The sequence below is a fragment of the Chinchilla lanigera genome, unplaced genomic scaffold, assembly GCF_000276665.1.
Source record: "Chinchilla lanigera isolate Chin_1 unplaced genomic scaffold, ChiLan1.0 scaffold00003, whole genome shotgun sequence".
NCBI classification, from domain to species: domain Eukaryota; kingdom Metazoa; phylum Chordata; class Mammalia; order Rodentia; family Chinchillidae; genus Chinchilla; species Chinchilla lanigera.
In genome coordinates, this window is record NW_004955404.1 from 15,088,565 (window position 1) to 15,098,880 (window position 10,316).

Genomic DNA, 10,316 nt, shown 5'->3' on the forward strand with positions numbered 1-10,316 from the left:
TTGTTTACTTCCAAAATCTGAAGAACTTTCCCCCTGGCCCACTTAAGACATCTAGCTATTGATGCTGACTCCAAATGGAAAGACTGCAGTCGCATCTCCTACAGTTTCACCTGATGTTGACTCCATATTTGCTGTTGGCATTGTAGATTATGAGCCCCGCCCCCCTGCTTTTATTTTAAAACACAATATCCTCCGTGACCTTCAACCACACAGTGCTTACTGAACTAAAGCCTCTGTTTCCTTTTGAATAGAAACCCTTCTCACCCAGACCTTGTGCAGCGAGGGATTCAAGTGCAGCAGACAATTTGAAAAACTCCTCTTTCTGTGTAACAATCAGTGCATTAGGCTAAAATGTTCACACAAATGCAATAGGAACAGAAGGGGTTTGCACTGTAATGACACGGTCCTTCTCTTACCTGGATCTGGAGAATGAATGAGCATTAGCAGAATATTCTCTTGGCCCTTAGGTTTACCTTGATCTTCTCACAGAATGCAAATTGACATCAGCCCCACATTTCTATGGTATCTATTACCATGGTCATGATGTGAGGGCTTTTTCAATATGAATAGTGTAAAAGGGGAAACATATTACTGCAAAGAGACATTATTGTGCAGGGAATGTATAAACAGATGAGAAGAATGGAGTGACATGCTCATAATAGAAACTGAAAGCTCCTCATTTTGTCCCGATTGTCTACCCTTCCTTTTTAAACAACCTTCCTTTTTTCTAGCTATCAATACAAAGTTCTTTTTAGTAAAATGAAGTGCATTCATGCTGCCTGAAAGACGCTTTTAAAGTTGATCTGTGCCCACACAAAAGAGAGGCAGTGCTGGGTCCAACCAGTTGGGGAAGCAAACTTGGTCAGTGTTCTTTACTCATGGCTCGACACTCTGGCCTCCATATCATTTTGTGAAGAATCAGATAAGCCTTCCCCGTGATAAACAACTGAAATAATTTCTCTTAGCTGTCAGCTCCTTTTCTCCCTTCCCCAGCCTGTTCTCATACTCTTCTTTGCTCGTGAAAGCCACTGAGTGTGCAGCTTTTTGGTCTGATAAATGGGCTCCTTTCAACGGGTGGCAGGCTTCGGGAGAAAGAGATAATCCTGGATAATGCGGACACAGTTTTCATTTCGTGTCACCGAATTAAACTGCAATTATCCAGAGTGCAAGAGCAGAAAGACTGGGAAGAAAGGCCAGGGGATGAAAAACGGGGGCTCCCTGGGATTCTTTAGACCAAGTGCATTAGCCTAGGTTTGTTCTGCCCCAATAACAAAGTGCCGACTTAAGCACTCGCACACACAAAACCAGGCTGGACCAGCAGCAACCTGTAGCTGCACAGACGATGCTCCACCAACTCTGAGAAATGACATCTTCAACCCCTGGCGCTTGTTGTGAGACGCTCTGCTTCCAAAGTCAAGGGTGGTGCAGCAGCTGATGCCCACTCCAACCCCAAGGCCCTCTGCAGCACCCTGGTAGCGTTGCCTCCTCACAGACAGGGCCAGGTGGGAACTTAGCAGAGAAGAACCAAGTAGTTTCTCTGCCATGACCAGCTGAGCACCACCTGAAGTACCATCCCAAGAACCAGTCAGGGATGAGTGGCAGAGAAGAGAGCCTGATGATAACTCTATTGTTGCAAACACATGTAATAAATCATGCAGAGACATATTAGTCTGACGCCTGAAGAGATGGAAAAATTGCAGGGAACAGCTGGCTCATCAATTGGGAGGTTTTCTCTTCATTTAAATTTGATGATATTCTGCTCTGTAAAGAACTTCAAGTATGCAGTGGGAAGAAGATAAAGGAGCCCTTCATCTTACATTTCTAAATCATGCAGCTTTCAGAGGCTTCAGTAGTAGAAAACAGTAGACCTTTAGGGAAGAAAATGCAAATGTTTAGAGTGAGGCTTTAATGGAAACAATTACAGCCACAACTGTAAATGCAGTTGGGAGAGGATTAACAATAGAATTTATTGGAGGAAAAAACCAATACTGTACAAAGAAATGAATGGAAATGACCTTTGAGTGCGACGCTGTCAGAATACAGGGAGATAATATAAGGCAGGTCCCACACTCACAAACTCCAGAATAACATTTTCATCACCAGTAACATAAATCTTTGGATTTATGAATACCTCCTAAAATCAACTCTGCAGCGTCACCAGCTGGTATATTTAGTGATGAATCAGCTCCTTTAATCTCGTAAAATTATTCTCTGGTGTGCTATTTGGCTCTCTATCTCTTCTTCTTTCCTCTTTTTGAAATGAATCTCGTCTTAATCTTTTTGAGAAAAGCCATTTCTGGCTCCTAAGGGTGGAAATGGGACAGAGGAGTCACTCAAAGTTGGCTTTAACTACAATAATTTACCCAAACAGGGTTGTTCATGAGCATGGGGCCCCCACAGGCTCAACCAGGCTCCTGCAGCTCAGGGATGAAGCACCCACCACTGAGGAATCCTGCCTTTTCCCTTTCACCCCAGGGGCTAACAGAAGCTCCAAGCGCTATTACCCCAGGTTTTCAAACAAATGTGGAAGAGCAAACTCTTGCAGTAACACAGCCAATCCTAAACAAACAAACAGAAAAATAAAAAACAAAATCCTAGCAAGATGCTGAGATGCATTTGAAAATCAGTTCATTCTTCAATCATCAGAAATGCCATAATAATCACTATAAAGATGCCAACAACACAAGAAAACCTGCCTGTGCCTTTCATTTAAGCTCAAAGAACTAGACAAATCATGGGCTGGGCCAAGATCCCATCCTATGTAGCTTTATGAGAGAATCCACACAGTTACAATACCATAATGATACTACGATAACAATAATAATGCCTTATGTTTACATAATGCCCATCTCTGGGAAACCTAAGCAGCTGAGAGATGCTAATCTAATTAAACTCCAGGTCCCAGCCAGACAGGTAGAGGGCAGGTATTTTCAATTTAAATGCTATTTAGGAAATGATGGGAATACTAACACCCCCCACCTCCCTTCCTCCTAGGTATTTGTGAACATAAAGAGATTGCTCCGATTAAAATCTCCTAACTACATGGAAGAACAATGATAATAGAATGTAATAATACTGCTCAGATGGCTTTTCATTTGATATGCTTGTCTTTCAAATGATGGGTTGAATTTACATCCTGTCTTCTTCCCTGGGAGACTTTCACATAGCTCTGACCTGTGGAGGAAACGCTGGTGATGTTCACAGCACACAGCTATTCCCTTTCGGTGACAGTCTTGAGGTGGTTCCCTTGGCCTCTTCTCCCAGGGCATTTCAACTTCACAGATCAGGCTCTCTAAAGATTTCACAGGGATAGGCCATTTAATCTGGCGTCATTTAAATAGATTTTTCTATGCCTTCCCTTGGCTTTTAAAGAGATTGAAATCAGAATATTAAGAAAACATAAATGAAGCTAGTTTTACCTTCATTTGGGAGGAGCTAGATCAAATAAAATGGGTAAGTATAAAGAAACTCCCATAAAATACATATACTAATGAGACGAATTCAGGGTAGGGAGAATTTATAGAGAACCCTTTGCTTTTATTCGTTATCAGCTACTTTAAAAAAGACTTGATTTTAAAACAGTCTTAAATATTGGGTGGAAGCCACAGCATTCACCACAGCCTGTAATCAATCATGTGTTAACTTACTCACTTTTTTTATTCCCCTCCAACTAGAAAATAAACTCAATCACCAGGACTGCCTTATTTGTTATTATATTCCCATAATAGCATATGATTAGTGCATAGCGGTTTTAAATAAATATTTTTGTTGAATGAATGAATGGTCTGTAACATATGTAGTAAAGTGGTTCAGAACCTGAATTTTGCATTCAGCAGATTGAGGTTTGAATCAGGACTCCCTCGCTTACTAGGTTTGCAAACTTGAATAAATCACTTAAATTCTTGGAGCCTTGATTTTCATACCTGTGGAATGGGAATTGTATCTTTTATATTTTTAAATGTTATCCCAAGGATTCGCTGGAGCAAGGTAGGTAAATTGGGGCCTAAGCCCTTGGTAAGTATTAGTTATTACTTTTTTTTCTTCAAAAACAGAAAGTTAGTTTGATCCAACTTTTAAAGTCAATCATATACTGTGAAATGTCTACCTTGTCCCCTCCTCCTCCCTGCCCAGGTTACCATGAAGAAGCCTCGTGGAACACTCATATACGGTTTCCTTCTCTGGCACCATAGCCCACAGCACTGGTTTAAGGACAGAAGGGCAGCCTTATGAACCCCAGCTCATCTGCATTCCTAGGTCCTGGGCAGTTTCCACTTTGTCCCCAGGTGCTGTCCCCTTGAGCCTCATGTGACCGTAAAGACTCTGCAGGACCCCTGGGCTGATGGTTTCTGGAGTCTTGGCTCTACTCACATTTGGGCCAGGCTGGAAGTTAAGGGAAGGAGCCTCCCATCACCCAACTACCTTTTTCACATCTCCCCAAACTTACCCTCCTCTCCCATATTGGCTAGTGGGGAATAGGGTCATTTTAAAGTCATTCTAGGATACAGACAGGGAAGGAGGCAGTAGTACCGAAAACCATCATGGCCCCTGAGTATGGAAGAAAGAAGTCAGCCCAGCACAGTCCCTCTCTTGCATCACTCTCTCCCACAAGCTGCATGCTTCTGGTAAGCACAGGAGCCTGCGGGATTGAAGGCCATGGGATGCAGAAAGAATGCAGAGGAGGCAGGATCCCTGCTTTGTCAGGATGGGCACATCCGGGGCAGGTTTCCAAAACTTGTGTGGCTGCTTAACAAGCCTGCTCCCAGGGAGGGCTGTAAGCTGGTTGAAAGGGCTGGGAAGATGAGTCTTGGTGAATTTGCAAAAGAATGTGAAAGGATGCCTGTGAGGTGGTAGTGGTCAGTGCGGAGATCTCGGTCTGCTCTGCTCATCCACAAGGACTTGAGTCAGGAGGAGGGAAGAGGCCGAGCACGTGGGAACAGTCACGATCCCAGGCCTCTGCTCTGCTGCTTGACCCTTGGCATGTTACTCAGCTCCTGCAAACCTGAGTTTCCTTAACTGTAAAGGAGAGACAATAACCCTTCTCATAGGATTGCCGAAGAATAGATGGGATAATACATGCAAAATGCACAGCTCTGTGCATACAAGCACAAGACCTACACTGGCCGTGGCTGTTCTTTTCTGGAATCTATTTGTAGTAACCAAGGAAGAAAAGCCCCAAATATCCACAGATAACAGGCTGTTTAAACATGAGATGGTAAATCCACACTATAGCACACAGCCGTGAGGTCCAAAGTATAAATAAATAAGTCAAAGAGCAAAATAAAAGATAGATAATAGGATAGAGGAAGATAGATCTTTTACAAACGGGAGACCAAGAGATAGAAGGAGGGGAAAAGGGAGGCAGGGGAAAAGGACATAAAAAAAATCAGATGTGTCTCCTGCATGTACCAACCACCCACAAGGAATGTAACCATTTTGTATCACAAACATGTACTAATAAAAATTAAAATTAAAAAGGAAATAAATAGAACGACCAAAAAAATGAAATAAAGAACATTTCCTTACATTGCTATGGATTGAGCTCTGTGATATATTGAGGATTCTTTTGTTGGTTTTGTTTTGTTTTACAAAAAAATCAACTTGCAGAAATGTGGCGTTTATTAAAGAAAAAAGGATTTGCATTTTATGTATATGTTTGTATGACTTTTTTTGTTGTTGTTGAGACAGTGTCTCACTCTGCAGTTCAGGCTGGCCTGGAGCTCACTTTGTAGCCTAGGCTGACGTCGAACTCGCAAGGATCCTCCTGCCTCAGCCTCCCGAGTGCTGAGATTACAGGCATATGCCACCATGCCTGGCTTGTATGACTTTTTAAAGCAATGGGAAGATAAGACAAAACGGGCAGAGTTGGGGAATAAGGAACAAGGAGGAAATAGGACTCTGGATTGATGCTTTGACTTCTTATTAATAGAGCCTTCAAATGTTTCCCTCTAATTTATGCTTCACTATCATCATCCTTAAAGGAGGAAACTCAATTTACAACCTTAGTATTTTAGTACTTTGCACATGGAGGTGGGAGTGGGGGTGGCACCCAAAGTTTTATGCTGCTGACTGTAGCCTCAAGAGGACTGGTGTTTGTTAATGGTGATGAACTCTTAGGGTTCTCTGTGTGCAACTCTTGAAGACACCATGCCCAACTTTGTATGGATTTTTTTCTATCTGTTTCCTAATTACTCTTCTCTACATCCTGGGAACATGCAATATACTTCCTGTGATCTTGCAGGGAGACGCTTTTACAGCCTGTAACTACTGGCGCCAGGAGTCGGGAAATATCCCTGGTGGGAAAAGCCCCTCGAGGAGCTGATGCTGCAAGGAACGGGTTGTCACAGCATGTGCAGGGAGCTCCTGTTTTCAACTGGTGCAGCCTTGACCTTGACAGACCTATAGCATCAGAAGACAAGGGTCTGTCTTCTCTGAGCCCTACCAGATGAGTGGCGTGGGCTAAGTCACTATGTGAACATCACAGAGGTAGATATTGGTGGTGGTGGGGAGACAGAAAGACAGAGAGAGGCACTGACAGAAACATGTAAGTTTGAGGGATTCAGAGAAATTGGAAGAGTCTACATATTAATTTAAAGAGTTTCATTCTTAATATAAAAAATATCATTTTTGGAAAATGCATTTTGATTTTTGGAAAATATCAGAACTCATGCATAATTACATGAGTAAATACACTGAGTAACCAATATAACTAATCTTTTTATTGTAAGAGAATGAAAACCAATGCAAATATAGAGTAACCACTTATTTTTAGGTTTCAGAATTAAATTCTGAACAGTTTTAATCATCAAGGTATATCTTTGAAATAGATGTTTGATTTGCTTTTAAAGCAATTGACTCAGAGCTTGTTATATCACTGTCCTGAAATTTGGTAAAACATATGAAAGGGATCAAGTGTTTATCTTGCTTTTGTGTCTGCTCTCTGTGTACTCAGAACAGTAAAATAATTGATGAGGGAAAGTTTCTTTTTATAGAGAAATTCAGCCAATATATGAATATAAAAGGATAGATTTAGAATAATAAAATTTTCTCAACCTGATAATTAATTAATGAAATGAAGCAATAGTCATCAATGATTAATAATATCAAGAAAGAGAGCAGGCAGGCATCATATATCTCCCAAAGGAAGTCCACACCACTACCTGTGAAGTAGTCTTGTGAGAAAATCAACAGGGTACCGGTGCCAACCACCAATTTAACATATAACCAGCAGAAGAATACACATGCCATCAGCAGATTGTAGAGAATTCAAACACACAGACTACTGTTTCTTCTACTACAATTTCTTCAAATTAACTGCAAGAGGAAAAACCCCAAAACAAAATTCAGTTAGAAAGGAAACTTACTGTATATCATTAATTGAAATGTATCAACTTCATTGGATCCTGGTTTGAATAAACAAACTGCAACTATGAATTATAAGCAATTAGGACATTTTTAAAACTGACTGGATAATTACTGATAAAAATTATTATAACTTAGGTGCAATTATGGTAGTGAAATTATATATTTTTAAAGCGGAGTGATAGTTTAGAGAAATATATTCAAATATTCATGAAACAAGATGTCTAACATTTGCTCCAAAATACTGGGACAGAGAAGCAGTGGGAAAATGTATAGATAAAATACAATTGAACAAAAATGGATAACTTTTGGAAGCTCATTGGCAGATAAACATAGATCCATTACATTATTCTAATTTGTGTAAGTTTAAAATGTTCCATAAAAGAAGAGTTTTTTAGGCAGAATAAAACTATGAAAATAGAAGGTATACACAAAATCTGGCTTCAAGAAAAGTAGTATTAGAGGGAAAGAAAATAATTTTTTATTAGCTAGAGTCTTAATCACTTATATTAGAATGAAAGAAAGAAGAAAGAAGAAAGAAAGCAAGAAAGAAAGAAAGAAAGAAAGAGGAAAGAAGGAAGAAAGAAAAGGAGTGAGGAAGGAACAAAGAAAGAAAAAAGGGTTAAAAGTGTAAGCATCCAATTTAAATTAGAAAATTGCAGTGAAATCATCTTTTCTTAAAAGAAGGTATATAATAAAGTTAAAAGCAAAAATTAATGAAAACAAAGATTAAAGAAGCCAAAAATGGGTTCTTTGGGAATACTAACAAAATTAACAAGCCTTGTTCAAAAAGAGAGAGAGAAGATGCAAATAAACATATTAGAGCTGAAAAGGAGGGCATAATTGTGGACATAAGAAGCTAAGGTTTGGGGAACTGAAGCTAAGGTTTCACAAACAAGTTTATCATGCTACATTGTACAATTTGATTTGAGGTCCCATAATCAAACCTTTCAAGGTCCAGGCACCAAAAGTGTCCAAAATGAATTGCCAGAATATCCTAAAATTGTCAAAAACTCCATGAATGTAGTTGAGAGGAAAAATGTATTACGCCATGTGAAGTGCCAACAAAATACTTTTTCACAAGTTCCATGATTTGAAAAACAAAAACATCTGAAGCCATCATTTTTGCGACTAAATGCATAGGTTAGGCATATGAGCTATGATAAAAAAATTACAGTGAAATTTAAAAAATATTACAGTAAAAAACATGTTTCCATGAATCCCCTTCAAAATACTTAAAATATTTCCCTTCCTTCCAATGCCCGTATCCCATTGTTTTTGGCAATGTCTTTTACTGTAGTGTGTTTTTTAAAAAGTTTAAATATAGGGCAGGGGATATAGCTCAGCAGCACAGCACCTGCCTGACCAGTGCAAGGTTGTGAGTTCAATTCCCAGTACCAATAAATAAATAAATAAAATATTATATTTTTAGATCATCTCTTATAAACTGAGGTTCCTGTAACAGTAAATGTGGGTTAGCAATTGCTACCTCCCTTGATTCTGACACAAAATGCTTTAAGCTGGAAAAATATATTAAAAAAAAAAAAATATATATATATATATTTTTTTGGTTTTTCTCTGGTACCGGGAACCGATCTCACAACCTTGTGCTTGCCAGGCAGGCACTTTTGCCACTGAGCTAAATCCCCAGCCCTATTAAAATATATTTTTTAAAAATTCTGTAGATGTGTTAACTTTTTAGAAAGTATATTTATGATGAAACCTGTAAATCAGGATTTATTTTCACTTCATCTACTGGCAAAATAGAAGTTTGAGACAGAACCTGAAAAGTCCAGATGTAGTTACAGTTTTACATACAGGACATCTATGGGATTAGAAGCACCTATTGTTAATGAATCAAAAGCAGTGAGTTTGCATAATGTGGGTTTTGTTTCCCTTGTACATATAAAAAACTTTGAGAAGTACCTGGAATTAGCAGATGTATACTAAACAATGGTTACTATTGTCGCAGTTGTGAACCTTGGATCAAAGATTATAAGTATTATAGCAACACATATCAGAAAGACAAAATTAGACTATACTAGAATAACGACTATTTGTCAAACACTTCTCACTGCTTGAGAGTGCTGTGATGCTGTTTTTCATCATAGATTGATATTGATAAATAAATGGCAAAATAATGCCTGTTGGAGAATTGTACAAATGATGGTTTCTTGTATATTTGATTTGTCAAACATAGAAAATATATAAACAAAAAGACAGGGTCATAAAATGAAAATGCCCTCAAAATCAGAGGAAATAATTGTCAAGAAAAAAAGAGTTTTATGCTTTTAAAAATGTCTACTGTTAAAAAGGTACCTTGTATTGATGAAGGATGCTGGTAGATTTATGCATTCATTTAATGTCCATGATAGACGGATTTTAGAATTTTGTCAGAAGCAATGGTCTTTGAAGAATAGAGTGAGTTGGGAGTGGATTCATGTTTCTAAATCACAATAGATCTTATTTTGGTCTATTAAACTTAGTGGACAGATTCAATGCAATTCCAATTAAAATACCATTAGCCTATCTCACAGATCTAGAGAAAACATTCCTAAAATTCATCTGGAACCAGAAGAGACCCAGAAGAGCCAAAGCAATGCTGGGCAACAAAGACAAGTCAGGAGGCATCACAGTCCTTGACCTGAAGTTGCACTACAAAGCTACTGTGATAAAATCAACATGGTACTGGCCAAAAAAATAGACCTGAGGATAAATGAAACATACTGGAAGATGCAGCCATGACCACAAACACACTCAGCCACCTTATCTTTGACAAAGGGGCCAAACAAGTTCACTGGAGGAAAGATAGCTTCTTTAATAAATGGTGCTGGAAAATCTGGCTTGCCACATGCTGAAGACTGAAACTAGACCCATGTTTATCACCATGCACCGAACTCAAGTAAAAATGGATCACAGATCTAAATATTAAAACAGAAACACTAAATCTACTGGAA

General features: G+C 39.0%; 1 long non-coding RNA gene across 1 annotated transcript in view; it reads right to left on the reverse strand.

The window, feature by feature from the left end:
• Window positions 1-1,521: 1,521 nt before the first annotated feature.
• The window catches only part of LOC106149135, a 24,517-nt gene continuing 15,722 nt past the window's right edge, over window positions 1,522-10,316 (reverse strand). The window contains exons 5-8 of the long non-coding RNA XR_001235100.1: window positions 7,158-7,311; window positions 3,175-3,292; window positions 2,132-2,303; window positions 1,522-1,868 (exon numbers count right to left, since the gene is read on the reverse strand). This is a non-coding gene — a long non-coding RNA (uncharacterized LOC106149135). The remainder of the gene's footprint in view (window positions 1,869-2,131; window positions 2,304-3,174; window positions 3,293-7,157; window positions 7,312-10,316) is intronic.